The sequence below is a fragment of the Protopterus annectens genome, chromosome 2.part2 (assembly GCF_019279795.1).
Source record: "Protopterus annectens isolate FY-2018-M chromosome 2.part2, PAN1.0, whole genome shotgun sequence".
In the NCBI taxonomy this organism is placed as follows: domain Eukaryota; kingdom Metazoa; phylum Chordata; order Ceratodontiformes; family Protopteridae; genus Protopterus; species Protopterus annectens.
Window position 1 is genome coordinate 170,361,098 of NC_056730.1, and position 13,252 is coordinate 170,374,349.

The following is a 13,252-nucleotide window of genomic DNA, read 5'->3' on the forward strand; positions in this document are numbered from 1 at the left end:
TACGTTGTGGTCAGGGCCTAGGCAAGGTATACAGTACAAATGAAAATCCTTATGAGGTATTTGCTTCCCACAAGTAATACAATTATTAACTTTTACTGACATCAGTAAGGAGCAAGAAAAAGTTTCCCCAATGGGGTACTTAGCTTTTAGTTGAAGACTTCGGTTCTGAAACTCGAAAACGAAAATTTCAGGAGTCGGCCGACCGGCACTTACAAATTGCTTCTGCTTCGGGCACCGCGCGGCAAGAAAGACTGATGTAATGGCATCGGCTGCATGTTTTATACCCCTGACGACCTGACGTCATGGAAGAAGGGACAGCAACCGACACAGGACCCAAGACATTGTTAATCAGGCTGACTGAGGGCAACCTGCCAGCAGATTACCCAAATGTAATGACTGCAACAGTGAAACACGATGAACATCAGTGCATATACACTTCTGTTTGCTAGCATGTATACATTATAAGGTTAAAGGCATATAACTGAATGTATTACAAAATGTAAAGTACTTGGTGGAATCTTCAAGGACAGATAAAAATCAGGTGTAGGGAGTATTGAAAGACTGCTTTTATACAGAAACATTCTCAAACAGAAAAGACCCCCCCTAAGATTTCTTGCCTTGAAACAGAATACAATGAACAGACTGTATGACATCAGAGGAATACCAAAATACTGACTTTACAAGTTCCCAACAGACTGCAAATTCCAAAGACTGCTTTCATATATAAAAAAGACATTAAAAGTGTATGATGTTAGATCTGATTTCTTGTTAGATCTGCATACTGGAGAACATCATCCGTGCTACCTGAAAAGCTAATCTTAGACATTAGAGTTGCAAACTGTACAGTATTGTATGTGTCGTCTGTTGCATTGACAGGTTATTTTAGTAGTAACTGCGTAAAGTTGATAATATGATGGTGAAGAGGTTAATAGTCTGCATAGTTCAGTGCAATAATCAGACCTTTATTTTAGCAAGGCACCAGCAAGCAGCAGTACAGACACCTGCATTTTAATTTTTGTCATCAGCCACAGTTAAAAGTCATATTGTGCATTATAGAACATGTAATGTGTACACCTAATGACTAGATTACACTTTGGAAGGTCAGAGTACACAAAACACAGCCATACATCATATGTACTGGGAGTGGAAATCACTGGCATTGTCTGGCTCGTGCACAGATACACTGTATATCATATCTGCTGTGCTTTATACTACCTAGCAGTTAATGGAATGGGAGCCCTTTTGGTTGACATACCAGACACCTTGAAGAGCAGGGGGGAGGCCTTACTGGTAGTGTATATACAATCGATGGCCCTCAAGACTACAGGGAAATTGAGTATGTTGTACAATACCTGTATACTGATAGTTCTCTCCACTGTTGTCTATGGAAACTATATTCTTCACATACAGCATCATAGTCAAGAAACTGGTGTAGAATCTGCAATGCTAATACCTGTGAAACTTCTACTGCATCTCATGTAGTACACCGAAACATTCCCCATATCATGTATGTTAATGCTACATAACCCATTGTGCTCACTTAGATAGGTAGTCCATACATCCGCCTTTATTTCATGTGTGAATGTCACATGTCTACTAACTTTCACATGGTGACGCTGTCCACATATTAGTTAACAATGGCCTGGTCATATAAGTGATGGTAGGTCAGGTGCTGGCATACCCTTCTGCAATGTGAAGGGTGATGCAATGCAATACCAAGGACACTGGCTATAAAAGCAGCTATTAACACATGCCACTCAGTTAACATTGATGCTACACCTAACACTACTACACAAATTAAGCTTTTGTAAACTGAGAAATTCTGGAAATCAAGAACAGACAAGAATCATGATTCTCACTGCTACATTTATACATCTCTGAATCACTCAGTGTTTGATTTTATCACCCACATATGGAATGAATCTCATTAACATGATGACATTGACTTATATCCCATTATATAATAATTTGTATATTATGCATACCATGCAATTTCTCTTCTGGTGCACTCTGTTTACTTATCTCTGAATCACTGTCTCACTGTGCTTCACCACTGTTGCTATTTTTCACAATGCTCTGAATTAATTGTCTCTGAATATGCCAGTAACTTAATGTGTAATGCATATATATTTTATTTTGCATCCCATGGCCTGGTGTTGAATTTTGACCTCTGGGAATGGCCCAGGTAGTGATGGTCTGTAGCTGAGTTTTCTTCTGGTGCTCCATATTCCTCTCACATTCTTAAAAAAAACAAAAAGAAAGAAAAAAACGTTGCTGAATGAATTACTTACTTAACAAATTAATAGTTGATGGCAGAAAACAATGCCAAATAAGAAGGGAAGTTTATCATGTCCAGGTAGTAGAAATGGCCAGAAAAATTAAGCTTTATCTCAGTCCTTTCACAGAGCAAGCCAATTTGGCATAACCTCTGAACACTGAAATCTGACAAGGTAATGAGACCTGATACAATTCACTCAAAAATTCATAACTAGTAATACTGCTTCAATCTTCAGCAAATAATAAGATGAGGACACAATTTTTGAACCCAAGAAGGTAATATACATGTTTTCCATGGAGCATGCATTGCACTCCATGCACAGACAGCAGTGTAAAGACTCTGGGAAATAACCTGACATACAGTTATCCTATATTCTCTGTCAGGGTGAGCCCCCAACACAGCTGGATACCAACCTGTCTTGCTCTTGTTCTGTGTTCTCCATAATGCTGAGCCTCATCTCAGCTGGCAGTAACATGGCATGTCCTTGTGCTTTGTTACCTCACCTAATCTACAGTTTCCTATCTGCCACTATAGCTATCATGCACCACAAGTGCTTAGTACAGTGCTGAAGTATATTACCAGTTATCTGTCTTTCAATATGCCTATATCACAGTACAATCTCGTCTTCAATGAATTTCTATTTCTGACTTATTTTAATCTGATCATCTGCAATATGGCAACCTCATTTTTTATCATGCTACAACAGTCCTCTCAGCTCAGTGATTATGGTAAAGACGTAATTTAAAGTGACCGTTTCTGAACTGCTGCTACAGTATGCTGTGCTGCACACCCAAGCAGTGCTACTATGCTCATCCCTGCCCATTCTGTAGTTAAGACGTGTACACAGTGCTCATGGACACACACTGGGAATCCCATTCCACTCTACTGGAGTAATGCTTTCCATAGCACATTATTGTTGTCCAATAATATGCACTGCATGGCATCCATAACAAGTGATTATGGACCTGAGGATACCATTTTGCTCTTCATTCTGATGTATTTAGTGGACATGACTTCTTCAGGTGTTGGATTCAGGACAATATTTTCCTTGTACAGCTAGAAAACAATCTTTTTTTTCTGCTCTACTAGGACTATTAAGAGCACCTGCTGGGCCTTTATGATAATTCCTTGTATAATAAAGGCATGTGGCACCACCTTGCTGGTGTGGTGAGTGATAGTACTGGCATCACCCATTCTGATAAGCTGTGCAGCCATCACTATAGTGACCTGTGAACATGCCATCTTGACCTCCTTCAGTGAGAGGCAGAGGTTAAGTGGAGTAGGTCAGTGTTTTATACAGAGTACTATATATATGTTTTGTAGTATATTTTATGGCTATTTGTTGGGTTCCTTGCCTTCTGCTGGAAAGAGTGCATTGTACTGAATAGTTTGTTTTAGTTTAAAGCAGGCAGATACTTATCTTCAAGAAGGTCTATCTAAAGATGTCTGATACACTCTACAGGCAGCAGGTATGCATACCATGTGCATTTCTAATGCAAACAATTAGAATCCTATCTGACACACATGTTCTAATGTGTTGTACTTTTTACTGTTTTTATGTCCTCCTCCTTCTGCAGGGTTGGCTGTGCAGCAGAGGTACCCATTCAGATTTGCCTCAGCCAATATATTTGGTGCTGGGTCACCAGTGACTGCCTGGCCTGCTTCCCAGCTCTGGTGCATGCAGCATCCTGATGAAGTGGACCTCAAGGATTCACTAGTGGCCTCTATGGCCACCTCTCAGGAGAGGTCAGAAACTGCTCATCTGAGTGTGGTCTGGAGAGGTCCACCTTTGTAACCCAGAATCAGGTGCAGTGTTCAAATTCAAGTTTGTTTAGGTACTTGTTTATGAAGCATCTCTATAATCAAGGGATTATAAAACAACTACAGAAAGGATAAAAAATAAAATGAATTGCAAACAGGTATATGATAAAAATGGAATTATAAAATCAAGATGCAGTGTAAATTATGAAAGGAACTAATGGATAAGCCAAATGACATGATGAGAAAAGTAACAGCAAAAAGCAGAATGCAATTAACCAGCATGAAGTAAATTAGTTTTAAAATACCTACAGCCAGAGTTGGTACACCACATAAACACTGTGGGAGAAAGTTCCAAATACTTTGGGCATGACAGCAAAAAGATTGGACTGCAGCAATTTTCAAGCAAGCTTGAGGAACTTACAAAAGTCCCAGAATACAGGTGCAATGTGGCTTAATCAGAAAATATCGAACAAAAAAATCTCCTTTACAGTAAGGAGAAAACTAAGATAAAATCAGTCATGTTTGAATTGTGCTAGTAATCAGACTCCCACACTGGGATCATGGACTGCCTCTTGATGTAGCTGATAGAGGTGATGGACAGCTGGTCGGGTTCTCCTTTGGGCTGATTAGACAGGGTCTCTGCATGTCACCCTGGCCTCATCATGGTCTTCTCCATCTTTATGTATTATTCCACATACCCTGTTTGTAGTCAAATTCTCCCCATCACCAGCTATTATCCCTCTAGCTGCATCCTTCCACTGTTGACCCTCTTTTGTGTCCATGCTACCCATTTTATATTTCTTTCTGTCCAATACTTCTCCTATTCCCTTTTCATCTGATTCAAGCTTGATACTTCCCCTTCCAATCCTTCTTCAAGGTGTAAAATGGCCACTTGCCCCCCTCACAAACAAAAACAGTCTTCGACCTGTCTTTCTTAAAGGTATCCTTGTGTGTTCCTCTGCTCATTCTTACCCCATTTCTGCCTTATCTCCTTCTTTTCTCCTCATTTATATATCCAGAATTGGCACTTTACTGTGCTAGCCCTCTGTGGGCTGCTTGCAGTTCCACATTGCAGCTATAAAACACTTTAGTGCATGTGTGAATGCAAATAGCATGGATGTGACCTTACTTTCCATGCTATCTAGGTCTTGTGACAGTCTGTAGCAAGGCCATTTCACTATGGCACAATTTACAATGCAGATTATTGCCTGGAATACTGGCAGTCTGCTGGCCTTAATATATACTTAAGCAATACTGAACTGCACTAGAACATCTTTGATATTTGCATTGCATATCTCTGTTCATATCCATCTCATCATCTACCACCCACCCAAGCATCAGTATCCTTCATTTTTCTCCTGCTTTGCTGCCTTGTGCATCTGAAAAAAATATTTCATCCCCTTCTTGCTTATGCTTTCAGTTTTTGCTTTTCCACTTTTGTTTTAATTTTGTTCATTGTCTTCCTTCTTCACTGCTTCCCCAAATGTCCTAAATCTTATATTTCCCCTAGCTTTTGATGCCATCTTAGATAAGTATCAGTGACTATTTTGTTTACACTTGTAAGTCCTATTCTGTCAGTGTGCACTACCCCATCTGCCAATCAATCACTGATCCTTCTGTTTTCCATTTATGCTTAAACTTAGATGTTTTTGACAATGGTGTACCCGTTAAAAACCTTTGATTTTGTTCCCCATGGTATTAATATAAAGTGATCATTCATTCAGGAAGCCAGTTCTCATACAACATACTGAATAGTGATTTGGCTAGAGAATCAGGCAAGCTAAGTTAAAATCAGACTGTGCTTCTAACCCTTAGAGTTCATAACAAGAGTTCCTCAAGGGTCTGCATTGGTATCACTTTTTAATACCTTGAAGACAAATACTCCCCTGGCTGGCAAAACCTGACATTCCAAGGTTGATGATGACATGAAGTTAGCTGTCACAGTTGCAAACATTAATAATCACTATATTTGACAGAAAGCATTAGATGATTTCCTATGGACAAATAATGATATTGCACTAAACAGCAAAGATCATGGATTAGGGGACAAAAGATTTACACTTTTACGTACTGAACAGCAATGTGATGTCTTTTGTATCAAAGTTCAAGAATCTAGGGGTGATTATGGAGAATAGCTAACCATTTAAGTTGAATGATTAGTTAATGTTATAACAAGGAAGTGCTTCTGCCCAATGAAATTATTCCTACCATAATATGTTATGGCTCCAAATCCCTCTACAAAGCATTAATATGAAACATTGCTTAGCTTTTTGCTGTTGCACAGTTGTTGATTTCAAGCACACTTCTCAACTGTCCAAATTTTCAGCTCATATTTTTGGTCTGTTCCTCATAAATGTTTGGTTTTCTGTTGTTGAGGATGAAAGCAAGAAAGTAATGACAGGCATGTGAGTTTCAGACTTCATACCCCTCAGAAAATTCATGGTAATAGAAAACCTTTCATTCTGTCAACTTTCTAAGTTTACAAGAGTAATATTTAAAACTGTGCCTATGTTTGGGCCTTGGTTCCTCCATTATTTATGCCTTTGTCCAGATTTTTTGCTCTAAAAGGTTGAGAGGTATGTTTCCACAGACTGGAATGAAAAAAAAATGTATTATGAGACAATGTAGGATGACTATCACACTCAGAAAGGCTGAAATTAAACTACATTCCCATTATTACTGGATGCATGTGTGCCTTTGTAAGGTAAGAATATATAAAGTGCTCAAGGACTACTGCATTATGTGATACAAATGGACGGGAAGCAATAACCCACAACCGTGAAACAAAGACTAGCTACTTAAGTTTGAAGGTTGAGAAATATGTTATTTTTGAACTGACATCAGCTTGTAGCATACCAGCTTTTAAAACCACTCAAGATATATATAACTTTTTTGGGTTATAAGGTACATCAGGAGATTTCTACAAAATGCAAACTCCTTGATAACCTATTTTGAGTCTTGTATCTTGATGCCGCGGTGGTGCAGTGGTAGAGTTGTTGCCTCACAGCAAGAGGTTCTCCCATTCAGTTCTCGGCTGAAGTGCGGGGAGTGCCTTCTGTGTGGAGTCTGCATGGCTCCCCCGCAGTTGGGTGGCGTTCAAAACACATGCGTAAATGGGCATGCCTTCATTGAAGGTTGGATGTTGAGCTGGCACCTCGGCGTTCGTGAAAATCTACTGCCAATCATTAGTGGACTGGAGTTCCGCTGTGGCGACCCCTAACCAGGAAAAGCAGAAAGACATACAACGACATCTACATTGTAAAATTGTTTAAAAATAATAAAAGCTTCCAGCACATACCTGGGAAAGTACAGTTTTGTACCTACCATAAATGTAGATGTCCGATAGGTATGCATCTGCAGTCATAACATATGGGTCGTCCTGCCTCAGGCAGCCCTTCGGTCGGCTGGATTCCAAAGTCTGGGTCTGGGTCTGGCCTCGGCTGATGTCGCACTTTCCCCGACGTCATAGCTACTGGGGTATAAAGGCATCAGCCAACGCCATTTTCCTCAGTGTTTCTTGCCCCAGATGCCAGGTGCCCTCTAGGAAGGCTATATTTGGATAAATATTGAATGTTCCAAACAGTAGCAAAAAATATATATATATACATATATACAAACAAACAAACAAATACACCATAACAGATTCCCCCAGCTAGCTGAAAGAGGGGTAAGCACCCTAGGAATACCACAGAGGGGAAGGAGGGTGGGTAATCCTGACTGCAGATGCATACCTATCGGACATCTACATTTATGGTAGGTACAAAACTGTACTATGTCCTTCAAGGATGCATCTGCAGTCATAACATATGGGTAGAATACCATAGCCAAACTGGGGGAGGAGGTACTAAGATAAGGATGGTGTAGTTAAGATCCCCTGTAAAACTGCAGTTGCAAAGCCTGCTCGGAATCTGGAGTATAAAGGTAGATTATAATGCTTGGTAAATGTATGCACGGAGCTCCAAGTAGCAGCTTCTAATATGTCCTTGGTAGCCACTCCTCGTAGGAAAGCTGTAGTGGTGGCTGTGGCCCTTGTGGAATGAGGCCTGATATGTTCAGGAGCTGTCTTTCCATGAAAAGAGTAGCAAAAGCGAATGCAATTTCCTATCCATTTTGAAATTGTCTGTTTGGAAATTGCTCTTCCTTGCACCCCAGTTGCATAGGCTACAAAAAGTTGGTCAGTTTTTCTGCTAGTTTTACTTCTGTCCAGATAGTAGCGTAGTTGTCTGTGTATATCCAAGGTGTGCAAGAGTTTCTCTCCTTTGTTCTGTGGGTTAGGGAAGAACGTAGGCAAATGAATGGCTTGGTTCAAGGATACCCTGGATACCACCTTTGGCATGAAAGTAGGATTGGTTCTCAGGGACACTCTATCCTTGTGAAAAATAAGGAAAGGCTGCACTGCCATTAATGCCTGTAGCTCAGATACTCTTCTTGCTGAAGTGATTGCCAGAAGGAAAGCAGTTTTCCAAGATAAAAACTGTAAGTCTGCTGATGCTGCTGGTTCAAAAGGAGGTAGTGTCAATTTTTCCAGCACAAAATTGAGATCCCATGCAGGTAGAGGGGGTTTCCTTGGAGGTTTAACATTTTTGATCCCTCTCAGAAATTGTCTGAGTAGAGGGTGAGAGAGAGGCGGATCCATGTTGTATTCTGCTGAAATTGCTGAAGCGTGAATCTTAATGGAAGAGTAAGACAGGCCATTGTGGAGCAATTCTGCTAAGTATTCTAGGATGTGTGCTAGGTTTGCCACTGTAACATCTGTGCCCTTTGATGTGCTCCAAATGAGGAATCTCCTCCATTTAGCAGAGTATGCTTTCCTGGTGGAGGGTCTGCAAGACTCCAGGATAATGTCCTTGACCCTCTGAGATAAGAAAGTTTGGTTTGGTCTTAAGCAATTTTCCAGGCAGTTAGTTGCAGAGTTTTCAAGCTTGGATGTAGGGTCTTGAAATTGTTCTGTTAGAAGAAGAGGCCATAGGGTAGAGGCCATGAGTTCACCTGAGACATGTTTTCAGTAGCGGATACCAGTGTTGTCTTGGCCAGTCCGGAGCTATTAGTATCACCTTTGGCTGTTCCTCCCTGATCTTCAGAAGAACCTTGTACATCAATGGGAGAGGTGGGAATGCATACACTATTAGGGCATTCCAGCTGAAAGAGAGAGAGTCCACCCTCCAGGCTTGTGGGTGGTATGTCCTTGAGCAGAATTTCTTCAGTTGGTGGTTGAGAGGGGAGGCGAACAGGTCTATCTCTGGCAATCCCCATTTCTTTGTTATGAGTTTGAAGATGTCTGGATGCAGCACCCATTCGTGAGCATCCGTGGTAGTCCTGCTTAAGCTGTCTGCTAGTGAATTCTCTTTTCCTGGTACAAATATGGCCTGCAGCTGGATATTGAGATTCAGGCCTATGTTCCACAGATCCACTGCCATCTGGAATTGAGGGTAGGAATGCGTGCCTCCCTGTTTGTTTATGTACCACATGACCGTGGTGTTGTCCGTCCTTATCAGCAGATGTCCTTGCTGGAGGAATGGTTTGAATGCCTCGATTGCATGCTTCACTGCCAGCATCTCCTTTTGGTTTATGTGCAAGTTTAGCTGTCCTTGAGACCATAGGCCTTGGATACATTTGTCCTCCATTTGTGATCCCCATCCTAGGTCTGAGGCATCCGTGGTGATGGTCTGCCTTGGTTTTGGTTTCGTGAAAGGCAACCCTCTGTTGGACTGGCAGGCCTGAGCCCACCACAGGAATTCCTTTTGAAGGCATGGAATGATTGGTATCATGGTTTCTAGACTGTGTCTGTGTTGAGACCATACATTCCTTAGGTACCATTGTAATTTTCTCATATGCAGCCTGGCATGTGGGATCAAGATTATGCAGGATGCCATGAAACCCAGGGCCTGCAGGACTTTCCTTGCAATAAGCTGAGTTTGTTTTGTCAAAGTCATGAAATAATCTGGAAGTTGTTTTTGTTTTTCTCCTGTGAGAAAAGCCATCTGAGTTATTGTGTCCAGATCTGCACCCAAAAAGGTTATCCTTTGGGATGGCACTAGTCTTGACTTTTGGATGTTGACTGTGTATCCCAAGGCCTGTAGCAGGTGTATGACATAGGCCAAATCCTTTATCAATTTTGTCTTGTTGTCCGCTTGTATTAGGCAGTCGTCCAGGTATGGGTAGATTTGAATTCCCTGAAGTCTGCAATGTGCAATTACTGATGCCAGGCATTTCGTGAATACTCTGGGAGCAGTAGATAAGCCAAAGGGCAATACTGAGAATTGATAATGCTCTGATCCTGCAAGAAATCTGAGGTGTCTTCTGCAATCTGGTCAGATTGGGACGTGCATGTATGCCTCCTTGAGATCTAGAGTCACCAGCCAAGACTCCTTGCCCAACATGGGAAGAAGTTGCTGTAGGGTCAGCATTTTGAATTTTGGTACAATGAAAAATGTGTTCAGTGCGGACAAGTCGAGAATAAGCCTCCATTGGTTTTCTTTTCTTGGTACAAGGAATCGTCTGGAGTAAAATCCTTGGCCTTGTTCCATAGATGGTACTCTTTCTATCGCTTTCATCTGAAGTAAATTTTTGATTTGTCTTAAAGCCTCTGGCTTCTGATTTGGTGGTAGGTTTGGCATTCCGCTCTTTTTTGGTAAAGTGTGGAAGTTAAACCTGTATCCTTTGTCTATTGTTTGCAATGTCCATGTGTCCTTTGTAATGCAATTACAATATACTGGAAAAGAACACCAAACTGCTGTGCGTTTGAATTTTTTAATTCTGGTACCTCGGCCTTCGCCTTCTCCTGGAATACAATTCACATGTCAAATTCAAACGCACAGCAGTTTGGTGTTCTTTTCCAGTATATTGTAATTTGTGAAATTCGAGGAGGAGTGGTGGAGTTGTTTTTGTTCTTTGTAATGCAATGCCAGTTTTTTGAGAATGAAGCCAGCTTTCCGCCCAAGGGAGCTTCCAGTTGTTCCCTGGTAGGCGGAATCAAGCGGAATCATTGTGTCTGTCCTGTGCTAGTGGTTGTAGTTGTAGCTGTGGCAGTACTCCTCTGGTTGGCAGGCTGCCACTGACGGCCCCTATAGGCACCTTTGGATTGACCTCTGCCTCGAGGGTGTCTATTTCTGCCTCTGTGCTCTGGAGGTGTCTGGAAAGGGCCAATTCTTGGAAGGCCAGTTTCTGCTGAACCTCGGAGGTTGGACCTGTAGAAATTCCTTTACTGTTTGTACAGATTTAGCTTTTTCTTCCACCTTCTTTAGAATCTCCTGTGCAGGAGAGCCAAATAAACTTTGTTTCTCCATTGGAGCATGTAGGAGCTTAGCCTTGACATGGTCTGGCAGGTATTGCTCTTTTAGCCAGGCATGCCTACGAATTACTGCCCCAGTCATAGCTGATCTAAATGAAGCCTCCAGTGCATCATAGCCACATTTTAAGAAATGATTACTGACCTGCTGAGAGTTGTGTACCAAATCCTGAAGGACGGTCTAAAGGTTCAGTAGAAGAAAGCTTCTTATTCAGCTGATCTAACAAATATTCTTGGTACTGTATCATATGGAATTGACAGTTTAAAGCCCTGGCAGAAAGAGTAGCAGATGTATAAACCTTTTACCCCATCTCTCTAATGCTCTAGACTCTCTGTCAGAGGGTAGGGGATTTTTGGCAGTGGCAGCTGCAACACCTTTTGGGCCCTGTGAAATAGTTTCTGGATCTGCAGCATGGGCTTTATACAGGTGGAAGTGAGAATCCGGGACCCTGTAATATCTGTCAGGTTTGGCAGGGCCGGGGAAGAGAATCAGGTGCAGAACTAACATCATTATACTTCATCAATTACAGTTAGCACTGGCGGTATGGCTAAGGGCCTATGCTGGGGCAAATGTAAAAAAGTCCTTAGCCTTTTTCTCGAATCAGAAAAATCCTGACCCTGCCATTGAAAGTATTCCCTCATAGAGTGCAAGGTCTCCCCAAAGGAAAATTCTTCAGGAGGGGAGGCAGAAGGGATAGAATCTTCAGCATCTGAATCCTTGAAAGGAGAATAGGCCCCTTCTTGATGGTCTGACAAATCAGATCCATCCGTGCAGTAATCAGAGGAGACAGGTTCAGAGGGTTCAGTCCTAGGCCTTTTGTCTGGTGGTGGTTGGGAGGCCCTGTCTGGGTGAGGTTGGGAGCCCCTAATCAAGGATATCAGGTCCTCAGCAAGACTGAGAATCTGAGAACTTGAGGAAGGCCTCTGAGAAGTAGATTTGGCAGGTAAAGCTTCTGAAAGTTTGGCAGCTTTAGCCCTGGAGAAGGCCTTAATAGACATAGAAGCTGGGGGCCTAGCTGCCCCACGTGCAGGTGTAGATATGTCCAATGGAATGGTGTCCGACAAATCTTGGCTAAGCGGTAGGGATTTCTGAAGCCGACTCGGCCGGGGCCTCAGTGGCCTTGGTTGTCGGAGGTAAGGTTTCTGTCGTGGGAAGAACCGATGGCTCGGTTTCAGCCGAAACCGAGACACTCATGGTAAACCTAGCCGTGGTTTCAGCCGAAACCGCGAGTGTCGGTCCTTTTCCTGCATTTTTGGCCAAATGTCTCCGACGGCATTTTATATGCAAAAGCGGAACCGAAAAATTCTTCTGCAAACTCCGACCGACGTCTAAGAGTCTGTCAGTTGAAGGAGGCACAGGCTAAACAAGCTGATACGTCGTGGTCTGGGCCTAAGCAGGGAAGGCAGTAAGAATGGAAATCCTTATGAGGTTTTTTTTTCCCACAAGTTAAACAATTATTTACTTTGTCTGACATCGGCTGAGGCAAGAGAGAGTCCCCAACGGGGTACTTAGCTTTTTTTGAAGTATTCGGTAGCTGAAATCTCTGGATCTGACCGACCGGCACTTGCAAACAGCTTCTGCTTCGGGCACCGCGCGGCAAGAAAGACTGAGGAAAATGGCGTCGGCTGATGCCTTTATACCCCAGTAGCTATGACGTCAGGGAAAGTGCAACATCAGCCGAGGCCAGACCCAGACTTTGGAATCCGGCCGACCGAAGGGCTGCCTGAGGCAGGACAACCCATATGTTATGACTGCAGATGCATCCTTGAAGGACATCAGTAACTAGACAGTGTAGATGGAAGGGAAGAGGAATTGCTGCTCTCGTGTTCTCTATTTTTTATAAGAGAAAAAGAGGGCAGTGTGCCAATGAGGTGGAGGGAGGTAGACCAAGTACTGATATAGACATGGGAAACAGAAGTACAAA

The 13,252-nt window shown here is 42.3% G+C and overlaps 1 long non-coding RNA gene across 5 annotated transcripts in view; it reads right to left on the minus strand.

The window, feature by feature from the left end:
- Positions 1 to 941: 941 nt before the first annotated feature.
- Positions 942 to 13,252, minus strand: part of LOC122795586 — a 106,931-nt gene continuing 94,620 nt past the window's right edge. For all 5 annotated transcript variants that reach the window (XR_006363831.1, XR_006363834.1, XR_006363833.1 and 2 more), the window contains one exon: positions 942 to 2,240. This is a non-coding gene — a long non-coding RNA (uncharacterized LOC122795586). The remainder of the gene's footprint in view (positions 2,241 to 13,252) is intronic.